The following is a 21,274-nucleotide window of genomic DNA, read 5'->3' on the forward strand; positions in this document are numbered from 1 at the left end:
ACCTCGCCAACATTTCGTCACGTCCGTACGGTCGGACGGTCGGACGGTCGGCCACCGGACACCTGTTCCGTTTTTAATAACAACCAAACGTACGGACATCTCGCGAGATATCGCCGATCCGTAATATATTGCGCCGCGTGTTGACGTAATTATGGCGGCGATCGCACCTCGAGCCGTGGGATATTTTCGGAACCGCAAGATTTATTATGGGAGATTTTTAACGTCTCTGTTACACGCTTCCTTTTACACTCTTTGCTTTTTTACGGACGACGAGGTGGCAAATTGCATTTAAGGGGGGCTTCCCACGACACCCGAGACCGCAGTCCGTGCCACGTCGTATCGTCCTCAAGTTACCTTATCATATTTGCCCTTGGAGGAGGTTTGTGAGGTCGCATCAAATGAGAAAATTAGCAAAAACGAACAACTTATTATCAATTCAAGGTTTTTTTCAATAAATACAATAGAATTAACTCAGAAATATTTATACAATTAACTAAAAAAGAAATATAAGGATCATTTTTATTCCTGAAGGAAGCAAACTTAAAAAAATGCAGAAAAGCAAACAAATTAATATCAATTAAAATGTTTTTTCAACAGAACTAAATAGAATTAACTCAAAACAAAATTTATTTAATTATTGCCTTGTCATTTTAATCTTAATGAAGGTGAATGAGATGTTAAATAAAAAAATATCAAAAACAAACGAATTAAATAAAAAAAGGTAAATGAGGTTTTAAATAGAAAAATTAACAAATATTTTGTCAGTTTTAACGTTTTTTCAACAACACTCAATAAACTTAACTCAAAAAAAATTTTTTTTTGACATTTCCTTATCATTTTTACTCTTGAAGAGTGCAATCTTGAGCTTATATACAAAAAATTAAAAAAAAAAAAAACAGTTAAATTAATATCAATTTTAGTCTTTTTCAAAAAAAAAAACTCAATAGAATTAACTCAAAACGAAATTTATTTAAATTTTACTTCGTCATTTTAATCTTAATGAAAGTGAATGAGATGTTAAATATAAAAAAATATCAAAAACAAATTAATATCAATTATTAATATTTCGTTTTTTTCAACAAGTCAATAGAATTAAGTAAAAAAGGAAAATAAACAAAACATTTGACAGTTTTAATGTTTTTTCAGCAACAGTCAATAAACTTGACACAAATAGAATTTTTTTGGGCATTTCCATATCATTTTTACTCTTGATGAAGGCAAACTTAGCCTTATATTGTAAAAATTCAGAAAAACAGATAAATTAATATCAATTTTTTTAAGAAAACTCAATAGAATTAACTCAAAACGAAATTTATTTAAAATTTACCTTATCATTTTAATTTTAATGAATGTGAGTAAGATGTTAAATAAAAAAATATATGAAAACCAAATGAATTGACACCAATTTTAAGTTGGTGGAGGTAATGGAGGTAAAAGAGGTTTTAAATAGAAAAATTAACAAAAATTTTGTCAATTTTAACCTTTTTTAACATTCAATAAATATGACTCAAAAACAAATTTTTTTATTTATCATTTTTACTCTTGAAGGTGGCAAATTTGACCTTACATAGAAAAAAATCAGGAAAATAAACAAATTAACGTTTTTTCTAGAAAACTCAATAGAATTAACACAAAAAGAAATTTTATTTTAAATTTTAACTCGTCATTTTAATCTTAATGAATGAAAAAAAAATATTAACATTTTTTCATCAGAACTTAATAGGATTAACTCGAAACAAAATTTATTTAAATTATTACAAACAATTTAATTGACTTATAGGATGTCTAATTTTAAATTTTTAATTATGTGCATAAATTTAAATAAGCAATTGCTTTTACAAATCCTTTCCACCCTTTTGAAATTGGTTATCGTGTACTTTTTAAATATAAACCTGGTTAACAAAAAAGACTGAATAGTGCAGAGTAGTTTTATTGCCAATTTATTCTATTGCAGCTTCCCTTGCTTAATTAACAAATGGACACATCCTCCGACCGTTAATCCGAACTGGCGATTTTTAATAGTTCCGCCTCGACTATTAATAAAAACCTATCTTGACCTCCTTCCAGAGACATGATCGCAAGTGTTCCCGGATCCCACATTAATTACAATTGGTTGCGTGCACTTGCTTGCATGTTCCAAGCAAAACCAACATTTAGTCCTTTTTCCTATTAACTCAATTTGTCGCTGGCTGCGATAATGGATACGGGCGAGGTGTATGTTGAAAAAAAAAAACACTTAATTTGCTAGCAATTGGGCTAATAAATCGACTCAATTTGTTACCATCCGAAACCATATGGAAAACCTCGTTCTAATGGAAACTTTCATATATTTAAATTGTTGTTATTTATGGCCGCCCGTAAATCTTCGTATTGCGAGGTGAGAGGTTGTGTTTCGTGTGAAAAATGGTGCTGATAAGAACAATGGAATTAGGTGCACCACCACAAGGATCTCTACTTACTTGCTAACAAACTTTTCGGTGTATCTTACCTAGAAATAATAGATTCTGTTAGTTTAGTCAATACGTTGATATAACTTGACGCTGAGTTGAATTATTAACCACTAATGTAACCAGTTTTGGTACTAATTATTTCAACGTCAATTAACCCAACAATTTTACAATTTGCCACACCTATTAAATTTAATTTTATTATGGATAAACAACCATTTAACCCAACAAGTTTCCAAGAAGTTCGTCGTAGTTTAATATGTCAAGTGGCGAGTTCATACGCACAAAATTACGAAATATTAAAAATGACTAGAAAAACAAGTCGAACAGCCGGTCCATGTTTACGTTTATTTTGGATAAACATCGTACTTTAAACTATTTTACTTTGACCTCCGGTGGAATCATTAAAATCGTTAACTTCGAAATAGGACTGAGCAGAAATACACGAGCCATTCAATTATTGCAGCGGGGAAGCCCACGTGGAACGCCACGTGACGTCAACTCCAAAGGATGTGGAATAAAAGCAGATTGTAATTTGTTTTCAACTAATTAATATTTTCAGTTTCCTATCGTTAATGTGGGTGGAAGTGCAACGTGAATATTTAGTATTGTTTCTTTATATTTATCGAACTAGTGTGGAGGTTTCAATGTCGCAGGTCTGAACGAACCCGTTGATTATCTCCAATTGTGCGTGTTCCCATCTCGAAAACATAAATATTTTCAAACCCGTCAGTTCCGGCAAGTTGAAGTTTCTGTCCGTGTCGGGTTGCATCATCATCCAGCGAAATTACAAAAGGGATTACATGCACGACCGGTCTTTTTATGTTGATTTACGTAATCGGGTTGGGCTTCGTTTTTTTAAGTGATTTCCAATAGATTTTGTTTTTTTCACATTCGGCCCCATTGTCTGGACGGATGATGTCACTTTTTGGATCGGTTCACACGTGAACCCGGTCGCTCCAGTTAATTGTGACCTGTGACTAAACAAACGTGGATCGGACGGGACAAATGCAAATGGTCAATAAAAACGGCACACGGTGAAATACACCGACAGGCCTTTCGGTTGACAGTTCCTTTGTGACCTGTGAGGTCCCCATAAGAAACGACCGTGGATCGACGTTCGGAAGATTGCCGAGAGATCGAAACCCATGCGCATTTAAACCAATTAAACCTTATTGACGGACATTTAAATAGAGCGCAATTGATATATGGGCTCATGTGTACGATATACACAGACTTTGATAATTGACCCGTTCAATTTATAACCGACTGCTGCGACGTGTTTCTCATGAAAATTATTTGTGTGCTTCGCCACAAACCACTCTTCTGCTACGACCAGGTTCTAAATCATCCTTTTGTCACAACCAGTACGTCATATTTTAGGAGAAGTAGAAGACAAGCAAACACAACAGAGGTATAAGTAAAAATATATTTATTTAAAGATTTTTAAAGTTAACTGAACCATCTAAATTTCTTCTTATGTGATCAAATTTTACAGTATCGTGTCTATAATATTAAAACTACATATTATGAAGCGTGGAAGAACATTTTTTATTGTAATATCAACATCTTCTTAAAGAATAAATTTTTTCACACATCTATAAAAAGTATTAATATCCTTTCACCGTTGATAAAAGTTCACTTGTAAATAGAAGGTGTGTTATTTCAAGTAATGGAAGACAAAGAATGAATTTTAGTACCGTTCCATAAGCAGGATAACTGAACTATTTTCTGCAGTAGTTGTAAAATATTATTAATATCCTTCCTTTCACCGTTAACAATAATATAAAATTTTCAATCACTTGCAAATAAAAGGTGTTTCATTTTAAGTACAGGAAGACTTACAACAAATTTTGTTAACCTTTCATAAGCAGAATAATTAAAAAATTCTCTGCAGCATTTAAAAAAAATATTTTAATATTCTTTCACAATTAACAAGTACATAAACATTTCAATCTCTTGAAAATAGAAGATATGCCATTTCAAATACAGGAAGATACAAAATGAGTTTTGTTACCCTTCCAGAGGCAAGTTCCAGAGCTTCAGATCATAAGCATAGACTAACAAACTCAAGAAGCCATTGATAAATAAAAGGAATAACACGGGTCCCAAATTAGACCCTTGCGGTACGACAGAGGATTAGACATTAGACAATATATTTGTATAAGCTAAATTAAGTCAAGATCAGACAACAGGGTAATGTTAGACTATTTGGAGTTGTTACTCAGTCTCAGAATTATACTTGCAAATAGAAAGTGTAATTTTATATTATTACACATTTTTCGTTCATACAACGACATAATGCCGAAAACATTTTCCGCAGCACATGCAAATACATAAAACTAATTACCGAAACAGCACAATCCGTCCGCCAGTGCAAAAAAACTTTCGCATCTCGTAATTTCGTCGAGGCATAAAAGTTTGAAAAATCATTTATTGTTTACATAAATGCTGCAAAACTTCGGCGTTTTAAGGATTCATGGACGGACCGGTTTATTTGGGAAACGCAACGGCATGAAGTTTTGTCGAGAAATGTACAAAAGTCGTAAATGCAATTACCGAATGCTACTTTCCGAAAGTTTCGGGATGTTACTGCTTCCAGTATGAGCCGGCTAAAGGAATGTCGTAAATTTTTAGAGCCTTCGACGAGCTACTTGCACTGGCCTTTTGTTGTTCCGACGCAGAATTTACCGATTAAGTTTTAGACTATCGCGATGAACATTTTAAACTACACATTTCGACTTCTAATACCGAGTTTTTTGTTGTGTGTTCTTAATTGGATTCAGTTTTAAGAGCCACGTGAAAGTTTATGAATGCTCTCACTGTCCAACTATATGTATATTTAGACCTAATGCTGTGTGAAATGTTAAGTTTTCGTCAATGTACTATAAATAAATGTGTGTCCGGTGTAGTAGTAAATCAGTAAACTGACAATTAGTATTTTAACGTCGTATGATTTTGTTTTTGTTTTGCATATCCGATTAGACTCTCAATGATACTTTTTAGTGAAACATGTGATCGTGGGATCCTCCCATACGTATTAAAAGTATCCAAGGTCGTAAATGCAGTTGATGAGTCAGTCTAATACGTAGGTAGGTTTACAATTGGCCTATTAAGAAATGCATACTGGTAATTGCTTTTATCAGTTTAAATTATATCGTCTCAGAATTGCTTACTCCTATATTCACATAAAGAAGTCGATGCACATTCCACAGAAGGTGTCAACTGAACTCTAATTTGATTACTCTGATATCACATGATATTGATCATGGAAAACCTATAAAAGTAGTATTTGCCAGTGAGTTATTATTGTAGATATAATTAACACATGTTGGATGATTTCCACCTTTGGCCTTTGTATATTTATATCCGTAAAAAATACTCGTTTCAATGTCAGCGATGCGTGAATTTGCAAAACATAAAACATAGAGAAATGCTCGTGCGTCTGACATTAGGTTGAAAATATCACCCCGGCTCTTTTCAGCTTTTGTGTCGTGTAAATATCATTTAAATAAAACCAAATTGTTTCGCTGTGAAATGGAGGTCCGATTCAGGAAAATAATTTTAGAGAGATAAAATAAATTCGCGAATAGTAACAGTTGCGAACGTTTTCAAGGAGCGTATTGTTTATTAAATATGATTGTTTTAACGCGGCCCTTGTTGTTTAATGTTGTAACGTTGTTATTATTTAATTATATTCGGCGGGCGAGTTTTGAGTGAATTGTGTTATTGTTAACTTTTAACTGGCTGTGAAGTTGCGTTTGAGGTGTGTATGTTTATAATTCAAAAGGTTACGTTTAAACTTGCTAAATGGATTGCAATTAAAATCAATTGGGACGTTTTACGAATCTAGGATAAATATTAAATTTACATAATAATATATTAATAAATATATACATTTGTTTATACATTTAAAAGGTTACACAGACAATTGATTTCCTTCTAAATGGGTAGATGATGCATCCTCTGATAATGAAAACAATTATCAAGCTTGGAAAGTAAAAAAGCACTCAATTAATAAATTGTTTTGTTGTGCCAAATTTAATGCTTTTAGTGCTTTTTTGTTAGATTCTTTCTAACCATCTGATTGGATATTACATTCCCTTTTCACATTAAAATGATTTGTTCTGTTCACATTAAGTGAACAAGTTTTGAATATAAAACAAAATATTATAAAAAAATCAATATATTGACCTAAATTTCACAAAATACATTTAATATTTTTTGGTGGTCATATTTTAATGTTTAAAAGGTTTCATTATGATATTTGTATATTTATTAATTATAACATATTTAGAGGAAATTTGTAGTTTAAAACAACATTCAATTAAAAATTCGAATTATTAACTATCTGATTGGACATATTATTTTTTCACATTAATAATGATTTATTAAATGGAGAAGCTTAGAATGTAGAACAATATTCTATTAACAAATTAATATATTGAGTCAAATTAATTAAAAATAATTTTAGTAGTTTCGGTGGCCAAATTTTAATATTTAAAAGGAGGTTAATATTGTGATATGAATATTTATTAATTATATTTAAAAGAAAATTATAATTTAAACGATATTCAATTAATAATTTTAGTGGTCGTGCCAAATTGGTTCAAAGGTTTTTTTGCAAGATGTTTTTATATATATATATATATTTTTTTCTTATTTAAATGTTTTATTCCGTTAAAATTAATTGAAGAAGCTCAGAATTGATTGGATATTACATGTCTGATCATAGTAAAATTACTTATTCTGTTACAATTGAGTGAAGATGGTTAAAACGTAGATCAATATTCTATTGAAAATTTAATATATTGGGTCAAATTAACTAAAATAGTTTTAGTAGTTTTTGGTGGCCAAATTTTAATATTTAAAAGAAGGTTATATTGTGATATGAATATTTATTAATTATATTTAAAAGAAAATTATCATTTAAAAAAAATTGTCAATTAATAATTTGAGTGGTTGTGCCAAATTGGTTTAAGATGTTTTTAAATGAATTTTATATTGTTTTTTCTTGTTTAAATGTTTTATTCCGTTAAAATTAAGTGAAGAAGCTCAGAATTAATTGGATATTACATGTCTGTTAACATTAAAATGACTTACTCTATTAAAATTGAGTGAAGAAGTTTGAAATGTAGAACTATAATCTATTAATAATTTAATATATTGAGTCAAATTAACTAAAAATAGTTTTAGTACTTTTTGGTGCCCATTTTCTAATATTTAAATAGTGTGTGATGTGACATTGTGATATGAATATTTATTAAATATTTAGAAGAAAATTATACAATATTCAATAAATAATTCGAGGGGTTGCCAAAATTGATTCAAATTAACTAAAATTAGTTTTAGTAGTGTTTTGTGGCTAAATTTTAATATTTAAAAGGAGGTTTCAATGTCACATGAATATTTATTTATTATATTTAGAAGAAAATTATAGTTTAAAACAATATTTATTTAATAATTAGGGCTGTTCTGCCAGATTGGTCGTGTTTTTCAGGTTTAAATGACTTATTTTATTAAACATTAAATGAAATTCAGAAAGTTAATTAAATTTTTTTTATATTGTCATTTCAGGTTTAAATGTTTTATACTGTTAAAATTAAGTGAAGAAACTCAGAATTGATTGGATATTATATGTCTGTTCACATTAAAATGACTTACTTTATTAAAAATAAGTGAAGAAGTTTAAAATGTAGAACTATAATCTATTAATAATTTAATATATTGAGTAAAATTAACTAAACATAATTTTAGTAATTTTTGCTGGCCATATTTTAACATTGAAAAGGAGGTTTCATTGTGATATGAATATTTATTAATTATATTTAGAAGAAAATTATAATTTAAAACAATATTCACTTAATAATTAGGGCTGTTGTGCCAGATTGGTGTTTTTTCGGGTTTAAATGACTTATTTTATTAAACATTAAATGAAATTCAGAAAGTAAATTATATTTTTTATGTTTTTTAATAGATTTTGCTACACATCTTTAATCATAAAATTGTTAATTGCTCATTTAACTAATTAATTACATTAAAAATTAAAATAAACTTAGAATTAGTGACTAGTTCAGAACGTTTCCACATTGGTGACTCGTCAAGAGTGTAGTTATGGCGGTGCAATATGAAAATTCTTGGAAAAACTTTAATCAACGTGTCCCACTCGAGGGTTCCGTGTGTTGGCAACCGTGAAACACGGCGGACCGAGTAAACAAGACACAAACGCGACCAAACACCGGCCAACTTGTCGGTCCCGTCACGTGCGTTGCAATCGCGTTCGGTGGAACGGGCCCGAGCCGTTTTGCAGGCCCTCTGCCAAATGCATAATAACAAAGAGAGCGGACTACGGCAGGAAACCGTGCCGACCACTTACTGTCTTCCTGCTCGCCGCCCGGTCCCGCTTACTACCAGGCAGGCCTGCCCGCCTCGTCTGCTTGTCGCATTGCAGCCCCAGACACAGCAGATTTCTGCTCGGATGGACCCGATGAGGAAATTGTCCGGCCATTAAGGAAAACGCTTCTGGCACACCCAGAACTCCAGACAAAGGGGCCGTCGGTGCGGCTTTTCGGAGACCTGCACCCGGTCTCGCCCGCGAAATTGTGCTTGATGTGGACCGCACATTGCGCCCGTCTTGTCTCGATGACTCCGCCTCGGGGCCTCGAGACAATTACTTGAATGCAACGGCCAATATATTGGATTACAATTGTCGAACAGTGCTACTTATGTTACACAGATAGGGCATGTGAAATGATAAATTTAAAGGAGGACAGGAAAGATATGACCGCAGCCAAAGGAGTGATGGTTTCCAACAAATTTCAGGATCAGATTTCGGGCAAGTGCAACAACACCATCGTCATAAATTACCAGGTCGTTTATGATAAAGACCGGCGAGTGTAAACACATCTAAGCTGCAAAGTCCGACGATGATTTACGCCGTCGCGTCGCCGGACCGACACACTCGAAATGCTTTCTTGTTTCCGCGTGCGGACGGTTTTAAAGAGGATGAGATCGAGAAGAGTGAGGCCGGTTTAAATTTAACACACTGCCACACTGCACAACTGTACAAGTATACAACTGTACAGGTGATGCCCGCTGCTTACTGATTAATAATTCAAAGTCTAAAGATATCTGGGACCCAGACTCCGGGCTATGGACGCGAAGTGTGATTCGACAAAGATGCCCGCATCTGACGCTGCACGCTACTTTGTTTGATGAGTTTACGAGTTTCTTGTTTGTGTAACTGACATTGCTTCAAGGAAGAACTCTAAATAATTAAGAACGTGCGCTTGGAACGGGCCACAGCTGCAATTAATGATTCAAGGTCGGAGGGATCCATTGCCAGTTTGTTTCTTTTATGAGGCATGAGCCCTAAATCAGCTTAAAGCTCCAATACATTTTAATGTTCCAGTTAACACCGAACTGATAATTTAATAGTCAATAAAACACATTGCCGTGCCACTGAATAAGCCAAGGAGTCGGTGCATTCTTTTGTTGGGATGGCTATCGCTTAATGAAATTTACTTTGCGGCCAGTTACCGATTAGCGTTCCACCGGACTCCGATAAAGTACTCGAATCTCCTTTGTTGTGCTGGCTCTAAGAAATACCTATAAATAAGCCAAAGTTGTGGAGTTTATAGCAATGCGGCTGCACGTACGGCACAAATCCAATCAGCGGTGGGTGGTTGAAATTTTATTTAAGTTCATCGGACATATTTAATGCCCGATTGAAATATTGTATGGCATTAGGCAGTGAATGGCACATTCAAAAAGATTTACAATGCAACGGGGCCATTAAATTATCGTTGCAAAGCGATCTGGTAATTTATTAAACATAAATATCTATGCAACTATCGACGACTTGATCTCCACTTACATTGTGTAGGAGTCAACATTGAAATCTACTGTATCAATAAATCAACGGGCACATCGATCGGCGGAATTGTGTGGCGGTAATTGTTATTACTCAATTCGTTCCTAATATGGTCGAATGTATTAAACAGTAATTAAATTTACGTGATTAATAATGTTCGTAAAAGAATCCGCGTCAATAAAGGAACGATATTGGATAATAATTATTAAAGTTTAATTTATAATGAAGTAGGCGTTTGTACAACGAAAGTCTCGTACAAGGTATTCGATTTTTGTTATCAGGAATTATTTATTACACGATATTTTGCAGTAGATTGTATAATTAATTCAATATATCTTACAAATAGACTTAATGTGATTTATAACACAAATAAATCTTTCTGGGCGTTAATTACTTTTTCAATTTCATCGAGTTTCTATTATTATTTATAATAGTATTTATTTAAAAATGAAAACAATAGAAATTCTTGTTTAAATGTTCCAGTTCATACTTTAAACATTAACAAAATATTGAAATAATCATTGGTTTTGTTGGGAGTGAAATCCACATTGTAAATATAATAAAATATGCATTAAAATTTTTATATTTTACATGTTTAATAGAATATATTCGACGGTCATTGTCCCAACGTGATTATGTTTTAATAAACATGTTTGAACACTATCTATTATTAATATATTGTATGCCATTGATAAAAAGTAGCAACAGTTTATCAAATTTTAACATAGAATATTATTAACATCATATTTGTTTATTACTGAATTAAAAATATGAGCTGTTTAGTCTTCGCGTAGAAGTCTTCAATTTAATTGAAGTAATAAACAGCTCATATTCTTGCAATATATATTTTTTCATAGATGGATTCGTGTCGTTTTTAAATAGATATAAATCAACTGATTGAATTATGTTTTTAAACTAGTTTTTTCATTTTTCTTAGTTATCTTTTTTGTAATCGGTGGTAGTTTCTTTATAAATTAAATCCGTATAATCATCGTCATATTATAATTATAAATGATATGGAGGATTTATTGTCATATTTTAATAAAGAAATACTGTTTCTTGTCTTAAATCAACATAGAAAATATGTGATTTTGATCACACTTCAAATACCATTCAATTCATCGATTGATTATGTTCATTTAAATTAAAATATTACTCAATTAAAATAATCTGAGTATCGATTGGGAATGAAGTTATAATTCTGAATTAATTATCAATTGAAATCATTAACTTCTTTCAGTTAAAATATGTAATAATCGTTTTAAATCGAATAATTTCTTCATTAAAATGATGAATAAAATCACTCATACATTTAATAAAATGGTTAAAGTATCAAGTTAATTATGTTTTAAAATCATTATTAATACTGAATTAATTATTAATCATTAATTGTCTTAAATCGAATGATTTCTTGATTTAATTGATCTATTTATCCATGATGAATGATGAAATTATTTATTCATTTAATTAAATTTTTGGTTAAAATTAACAAGATTATGAATGAAATCATAATTAAAATTGAATTAATTACCAATTGAAATAGACTATTTCAATTGATCAATATCTCTCTTAAAATATTCGACTTATCCATTGATTTCTCGATTTTTGAATGATGAATAAAATCATTCATACATTTCTCTGGTTAAAACAATCGAAGTGCCGATTATGAATAAAATTAATAATAATCGTTTTAATACTGAATTAATTATTGATTGACTGATCTCTCAATTAACGTAATCAATTAATTGTTTTAAATTGAAAGATATCTTGATTTACTGATCGATTTATCGATGATAAATAAAATTATTTATTCATTTAATTAAACTTTTACTTAAAATTAACAGGATTTTGATTGAAATTAATTCGAATCGAATGAAATAGTTAATTAATCTCTTTATAAACTGAATTTCTCCATTAAAATGATCAATTTTGTCGATGATAAATAATATTATTCATACATTTCATTAACTTCTTGGTTAAAACAATTGAGGTGTCGACTATGAATGAAATCGGAATTAATTATCGATTAAATATCATTAAATATTCCAGTTGATGTCATCAATTTATCGATTACGAATGAAATTATCATTTTTAACGAACATTTCTTGATTAAAATGATCGACTTATCGAGGAAATCGTTTGTAATCTTCGATTATCTTTTTGAAAATGTTTTGGTCATCCAATTCTGATCATAATATGGACCTATCAGAATGAAACCTTTCTTTAATATCACACCATTTATCGATAGCCATATAATAAAATTGAAATTGCGCGTTCAAATCGCGTTTTTGATTTATTGTATGCATTGAAAGCAATCTGAAATCGTAAAATGCCTTAATGACGTACTGAGTAATTCCCATTGTGACATAACGTGCATAAAAAGCGGCACGCAACACCTTCGGCCACAAATAAGTCCGGCACAATGCAGCTACAAGGTTGCCAAAACACCGTGCGATCATCGTTCCGCGTCACTTAAATACTCTCCGACAAAATAAATGAAGCCATCACTCTTGAGCGTTGTTATTAATTCGGCTGCAGAACGATTCCGGAGTGCGGCGATGGCGTTCGGGTTTGGTTTTAAATTAAAAGACGCGGCAATGTCGCATGGGGAATCTGTTTACGTAAGACCAGCTGAGCTGTGTGGGCGCATTTACGTATGCCGAACGTAATTTTACGACGGAATTATTGAAATTATTATTGTACTTACATGCATAATGAAGCTGCACAGACTACCGCTCTCCCATTCAATCATCTAATGGATTACGCGGTTCGCGAATGTACACACTGCACCGATGAATTATTTATTTGTTTTCTTCGGATAATCGATCAATCGGCTTTCTGCTCCGGTGGATTTCGACGATTTTAAATAATTTTAATGCGAAGCAAAGGAACGATCAAACTATATCTGTACATGTGCATGATAATATAACGTATTGGATGTCGTATTTTCAGGGCAGAAGCTTACAAATCGACCAATGGAAAATCAACTGACAAATACTTTTTAGCGAACCAAATTTGTGGATCCATCAGTATTTTAAATAAATGAACTGATGATTGTAATTGGAAAAACAAAGACTACCTTTGTATACTTCTGTAGACAATTTTATATAAAAAAAAACACAAAATCAAATATATTATATCGCATTTTTACTGTCAAAACATACAAACTAGGTCCATCTAATGGACCAATAATGGAATGTCGCCAAAAAACATTTTTGAGGCCAAATAAATATGGCTCTAATGAAATTGCTAATTAAAGGACATATTTCAGGTCTATTAAAAAATGAACTTATGGCTTTCACTAATGCTTTTCAGGGCTTTCTATAAATGAGAAATTCACTTTTGTACACAATTTTTTATAGAAAAACATATATTGTAAACTGTATTTTCACTGTAAACATACAAACTGGGAATGTCGCCAGAAAACATTTTTTCAGCCAAATAAATATGTGCCTAATGAAACTGATAATAAAAGGACATATTTCAGATCCATTAAACTATGGCTTTAACTAATTTTTCTAATTGGAAACATGAAGATCATCTTTAATGTATAATCTACAGGTTTATTTCTTTTTGATTAATTGATTTTTTTTTTTTTTTTTTTCAGGGCTTTCTATAAATGAGAAATTCACTTTTGTATACAATTTTATATAAATAAAAAACAAAAAATCTTATATTGTAAACCGTATTTTCACTGTAAAAACATACAAATTGGGTCCATCCAAAAGACCAGAGAAATATCGCCAGAAAACATTTTTTCAACCAAATAAATACATATCTAATGAGATTGATAATAAAAGGACATATTTCAGGTCCATTCAAATATGAACTCAAGATTTTAACTAATTTTTCTAATTGAAAACATGAAGATCATCTTTAATCTAGAGGTTTATTTGTTTTTGATTAATTAATTTTTTTTTTTTTCAGGGCTTTCTATAAATGAGAAATTCACTTTTGTGAACAATTTTATATAAAAAAACATAAAATCATATATTGTAAACTGTATTTTCACTGTAAAAACATACAAACTGGGTCCAACCAAAATGTCAGTGGAATGTCAACAGAAAACATTTTTTCAACCAAAAAAATATGTATCTAATGAAATTGATAATAAAAAGACATATTTTATGTCCATTCAAATATGAACTCAAGGCTTTAACTAATTTTTCTAATTGGAAACATTAAGATCATTTTTAATGTATAATCTACAGGTTTATTTGTTTTTGATTAATTGAATTTTTTTCAGGGCTTTCTATAAATGAGAAATTCATATGTATACAGTTTCATATAAAAAAACATAAATCCTATATTTTAAACCGTATTTTCACTGTAAAAATATACAATTGTATTCTTTCGAAAGACCAGAATAACACCAGAAAAAAAAATTCAACCGTATCTAATAAAACTGCAGATAAAAAACAGATTTCAGATCCATTAAAATACTTTTAAAAGTATCTTTAATCTACAGTTTTATTCGTTTTTAATTAATTGAATTATTTTATCCTCCAAAAAATAGGTTTCTTATGAAATTGATTATGGAATAACTTATTTCAGTATCATTTAAATATAAGATTGTATTTGAACTAATCTATAATTTTATATGCTTTTAAATTGAAAATATGATAATTGTAGCTTAATTTCAATCATTTGACTTGATTATTTGATGGTTATGTAGTGTGTAATTTGTTTAATTTAATTCTATAAGTACTTACTACCAAAAATTTATGGTAAAACACATACCTGAAAAAGAAAAAATAATTAGTTATAATTAATTTTGTGGCCATATCTAGAATATGCAAAACAGGATTTAAAAGACATACGTATCAGTAATTATATTTAGAGATTGACATTATTTATAACAGATATTCTTTGACATCCCATCCGCTTCCACGTGAGATAGGCGATATCGCCGTGCAGATACCTCCATCTCCATAATGAAATTGGGTCCGTCGATATTGAAAAAATAACAGCCTTTCGCTATCAAACGGCTTGACGGCTGTCACATGTCGTTGATATTGGACTGCGGACACGTTTCGATTTTGCACCAGTCATTCACACATAAACACACACACTCACATACTCTCGCACCCAGTCACACAGTGGCACTTTGTTCGTGACCTGTGTGCCCAATTGCACTGGCCGTATTTAGTTCGGATCACTGCTAATTTTATACAAGTAGGTCGCCAATTGACCGTCTCCCGATCAGAAATAACTTTGGGAATACCAATTTTTGATCGCACCATCCTTCGCACCTCAATTTAGTCCAAACAAGTTTTTCTTTCTACTGAAGTGGAAAAATATATTCTATAAATGGTAATTAATTGGTCATTAGAACAAACATTAAACTGTTGTATAAAAACTGGACTAATTTTAGAAAAATTGTTAAATTAAACGATTGAACTTTGTTTTTTCATTAATCACTTCCCAATTAAATTTATGCATTGGCATAAGAAAAATATTCTTTTGAGCAGACAAAGCATAAATGTAATGATAATTAGCAAACGTAAATCGAATAAAGCTCTTGTTTAGTTTGTGTAACACGTTAATACACGAACGGTTTTGCAACCTAATAAAATTAATTAAACAGCATAAAAGAAATTACAAATCGGCACGGTTTTATCTAATTCAAGCGGTCCTTTAATAGGAAAATGTATTGTATATTACGGCATATTTTCGAACGGCGGTTTAATTAAAAAAGTATCATAAAAGATGAGAGAGGACGTACTGTAAACGCTTTTATTGGAAAACTTGGGAACTAATTAAATTAAAATCTATGAAAAGCTTCGGTTAAACGCCACATAACAATACCGATAGTCTGTAAAAGCCCCATGGGCATCTGAACACCTAGCAAATTTTCTATTTAGCTGCGTTATTAAAGCAACATAATTAAACACCTTTCAATGCCAGTACTCAACTTCAGATGGATAATCGCATTAATTAGCTTAATTAAGCAACAGAGTAAAATTGTTTTAATACGTGATTCACATAAATTGTGAATTCCGTATTATTGAATTTAGGGCTCGTTGCATGTGTAATATTCCCCCGGAACATTTAATTTATTTGAATACATTCCGTATTTCCAATTCAACTGCTTGAATCACTAAAAAACACGACATACAGCATTCGTGAGTCGTGTAATTAAAGTCAGACTTTGACTATAAAAATGCTGAACTACCGAGAAAAGCGAACATTTCCAACATCTTGCATCCAAACTCCCCAATACACCTTGCATAACTGAACTTAAAGCAATCACCTCCGCACTGCAAAACTCCATTAAGACTAAACACAAATTGAATCTCGCAAAGTTAAAACTCATCTAATTACACCTTTGTGCGGGGCCGGATCGATTTAAATATCGCTAATCCGCGATAAAATCAAACGCCAAAGTCAAAAAGTTCAATAAAGCCAGGCACATAATACATTCGAAACTTCGACTCGGAAATTACTTCTTTGCCTCAGCTAGTTTTAAACAAAGTTTCAGTTTATTATTACAATTAGTTTGACGCAGTTTCACATATGCGAGAAGGAAACGAAGTCTATTGCTCTAACCTGTTGTAGGACTTCTTTTCTCACAATAATCTCGAAAACAATTTAATCAAAAGTGCTTCTAATTGAATAAACACTTGAAATAACTTAGGTTTCAAAATGAGTTTTGCTTGTGTGTACTTGTTTAAGCGCAGCAAAGTTTTAACTTTGTGCTGCCAAGCTTCAAGGGATTTCTGGATCAGCTCTGGAGCAACTGATTAAAACAGTTCGAAGTAGTTGGTGTATCCAATAAAATTTTACAATATAATAATTCTTTGGCGCAAAAACTTGAAAAACAATATAAACAGCTTGTTTCGAAGGAAGTGTGCAATTTATTTTATAGTTAATCGTAAATTGCTTCCTTGATTACAATTAGTTGATTGACATAAAATTAATGTCATTAAAGGAAAATTGCAGTAAATCTGCATCTGTAAATATGACATTTCCATACAGAATATTTTAATTATAAATCATTAGCATGTCAGTAGCATTAAGCAGAATTAATTTTACATTAAAAATGGAGTCGTAGTCAGAGTATTAGCACACATCATCATTTATTTTAAAAATACGTATATTTTATAAATTTGAATTAAGTCCTTTTACGCAATATCTTAGTTTTACATTTTATTTTATTTCTCTGGCCATCACCGAATGTATAATATATAGAAATTTTATTTTAAACGTTGGACAACTTAAATAAATGTTTATACCTGAGACAAATTTACGAGGCGAAATAAAAAATGCAAGATTAAATTTCAATTTCCTTCAGCCGCGTAAAAATTTCATAAATTGCTACCAAGCCAACTGAAAGGAGATTAGGAAAAATTACGCCCGCCTCCACTTTAAAGCAAAAATATAAAATGAACTAACTAAAATTCGCATCACTCTTCCAAATAGAACTTAAAAAATAACTGTTGAACGAAGATAAGGCCGCAATATATTAAAACCGGAGGACGCAGAAAGAATTAAGGAGGTGAGTTCATGGAACTATCGTTATCACCACCGACACAAAAAAAAAACTACACGTTATCATCAGGTCAAACACTTTCATTTTTTGAGTTCAAAGACACCTGAATAATATGTAGGTATATATAAGAAGCAGACGATCAAAGAGTGAAATAATAATTCAATAAATTATAACCCTGACTTGAATTAATCGAAAACCCGGGCGCAATATTTTCCGCATTGCCACGAAACCGAAGAACGAGTCATCCCGCCTGCGGAAACCCTAGAATCGCCCCCAGAATCACATCGAAGCGGGGCAATAAACAGGGAACACTTCTAAGTGAAACAATAATGGAATAAAAAGTGGTTGTTTAATTTCCGGAACGGGAGCGGGCTGCCTGGATGCCGATTCGCCACCAGAACGACAAACTACTGCCAATTTCCTGAGCTCATTTCCCTGCTCGACCGCTAAATCAGACTGCAAGACACCTACAGCCGAAGGTATTAAACCGATTCATGTTCCGGTTTTTACTGTAATCGCGATTCGATACGGAAAAGTTGAGTTAACAATAATATTATTTTTAAAATGGTAGCTTCCTTGTTTCCGCTGATGGCAGAAAGTCTGGAAAAATACTCGACTGTTACTTTAAAGGATTTATCCGCGAACTTTTCGGATCGTAAATATGCAGGAGAACAGTGAAATAGCTTCGGTTCGCAGTTGACGGCATCGCATTGTTGGTAGATAGTGCGAAGTGAATTTGAACATCCCCAAATTTATTTGCGAGTACATTGTGGTACGGAACCGTTTCCTGCTATCGGGACCGCGAAAAAACAAGACCGAACGGGGAATGCACGCAGGACGATAACGAGAGCCAAATATGTAGAAGTTTGTTGCTTTCTCATGTAAATAATAAGATAAGATGAGGTAAAAACTCACAATGCAAACTTTTCGGAAAAGAATTCGCATACGCTGAACGCTGTTTACATAAATACACACAAATCAGGACCATACCGACAAATGCTCCTTTATTTATGATTTTCTTTTGTCGTTCCTGCGATTTAACAAAGTTTACCTTACAAATAACCGTTGTGTGTATTAGGATTTCAAAGGGAAACTATCAAGTCGATCGTTCAATCAAATTTCTTACAATTTATCGTAAGAATATTAACTACTGGAAAATTAATTAATCTTAAAATATAAAGTACTCAATAAAGTAAACATCAATACATTTAACATATGTTATATTTTATATTTTTATATGTTTAATATGTTTCATATGTTTTATATGTTTTATACATTTTATATATTTTATATATTTCATATATTTTTTATATTTTATATATTTTGTATATTTCACATATTTTATAAATCATATATATTTATATATTTTATATTTTTATATGTTCCATATGTTTCATATGTTTCATATGTTTTATATCTTTCATATGTTTCATATGTTTCATATGCTTTATATGTTTTATAGATTTTATATATTTCATATGTTTTATATGTTTTATATATTTTATAAATTTTATATATCTTATATATTTTATATATCTTATATATTTTGTATATTTTATATATCTTATATATTTTGTATATTTTATACATTTTACATATTTTATATATCTTATATATTTATATATTTTATATTTTTATATGTTCCATATGTTTTATATGTTTCATATGTTTTATATGTTTTAAAGATTTTATTTATTTCATATATTTTATATATGTTATAAATTTTATATATCTTATATATTTATATATTTTACATGTTTCATATGTTTTATATGTTGTATTATATTTTTTATACATTTTATATATTTTATATATTTTGTATATTTTATATATTTTATACATTTTATATATTTTAAACATTTTATATATTTTGTATATTTTATATATTTGAGGAAATTAAAATAAACATTAAAACTGAAGTATCTCAAAAATGGTTGTGTTAATCAAAATTAATCAAGAGTACCTTTTTTCTTCCAAACTATTCAAATGATATGAAGAGCTTAATAGATACAAAAATATTCAGTGGCGAAGAAAATAGAGCGAGAAAAATGGAGAGCCTCCTAAAATCTACACCACTGGAAGAAATGGAAGAAGAAACAATGTTTGAACTTTAAATTTGAGGAGCTGTATTTCCTTCAGGGGAAATTTTTATTTTAATATCTTTCATTATTCAACACATTCCAACTGCTCCCAAATTTTGACCACCCATTTTAGAAACACCTTGAATATAAAGGTTAATACAAAAAACTTAAAATATAATAAAAAAGTCTATTTAAATAATCCATTTAAAGGTAAACCAGTTGCACAAAAATCCTTGAATCTGAATCAGGAAAGACCCAGAGAACAGCTGCATCTGGGAAAACATATCGAATCATCGCACGCAAACAAACGAAACAACGCGGAATACAAGGAGCAGAAATTAACGACTGCAAAGGGATTACATAACAAACACTCGTTCCTACACTTAGTTGCAGGCATCTAGTTTGGGAAACCCCGTACAACAACCGGCGTTGCGGTTTCGTCATGCGAACAAGCAAACGGACAGCAAATAATGAAAAAACCAACTAACAAGTGGAAGAGTGTCAATATTAAATAACGCAACAATGGCTAATATTACAAACCGAGTTTTCAATTGCATAATGGAAATGACAATGAAACTTAATTAACGCCATTTCACGAAACGTTATTTTTTCCTCTAGCCGTCTCGCTCGCACCCATCGGGTCCGCCGCTAATTTGTGTTTTCGGTCTGGTAATGTGAACGAATCTAAATAAAGTGGAGTTCCGTTTCCTCGGTGTCGGAGGAGGAGGAGGAGGAGGAAAAAAAAAGGTGCCACGCCACGTTCTCGAATTAGCGCTGGTCCGTTCGTTTGTGTTCTCGGATGCACTCATTTGGGCATGAAAACGACGAGTACAACTCTCGGTGCACGTTGCCTGTGTTCTCTCTTCCTATTTTTTATGGTTCCGTTGCTCTTGCGGCTAGCTGTAAACGTGTAACTGTTTTCTTTTCTTTGCGTCGCTTCCGATCATCAACGATTCATAATCCTCCTTTTTCGCACTGCGTGTCTCGGTACATGTGTAATGGACTGCAATTATTTAGATTACATTTCACAAACAAAGTGTTTCAACGTGTGGATTTTAGAGTCGATGGCTGAACTGCGACAATCGATCTGAAGACCTAAAAAGAGACTGTCGGTCGTCGGTATAAAAAGTAGAAAATCTCTAATAATTGTAATGAGTTCTGCATGTTTAGTTCGACGTAATTTTCATCAGTGTTGCAGCAGAATGCAACGGGAGCCCAACAAAGGATGTCTGGGCATTCAGATCAGCGCTCTCCAAGCAGTGTTTGTCGTGCTCGAGTTTTAGCTCTGCTACGTTCTATGGGATCATTATTAAGAACAAAAGACAGTGAAAATGAGATGATTATGGACGAGGCCTCCACTTCGCCTTCTCTTTCCAGTACA

At 31.5% G+C, this 21,274-nt stretch overlaps 1 protein-coding gene across 7 annotated transcripts in view; it reads right to left on the bottom strand.

Annotated features, from left to right (window-relative positions):
- LOC109603456 (RNA-binding protein Musashi homolog Rbp6) overlaps positions 1-21,274 on the bottom strand; it is a 419,447-nt gene that overhangs the window by 320,002 nt on the left and 78,171 nt on the right. Inside the window, exon 1 of one of the 7 annotated variants that reach the window (XM_049967663.1) lies at positions 2,460-2,480. The exons of the other annotated variants lie outside the window; for them this stretch is intronic. The gene's annotated coding sequence lies outside the window, so the exon portion shown is untranslated. Of the gene's footprint in view, positions 1-2,459; positions 2,481-21,274 lie in introns of those variants that run through there. 7 annotated transcript variants of the gene reach the window in all.

The sequence above is a fragment of the Aethina tumida genome, chromosome 5, assembly GCF_024364675.1.
Source record: "Aethina tumida isolate Nest 87 chromosome 5, icAetTumi1.1, whole genome shotgun sequence".
Taxonomy (NCBI): Eukaryota; Metazoa; Arthropoda; class Insecta; order Coleoptera; family Nitidulidae; genus Aethina; species Aethina tumida.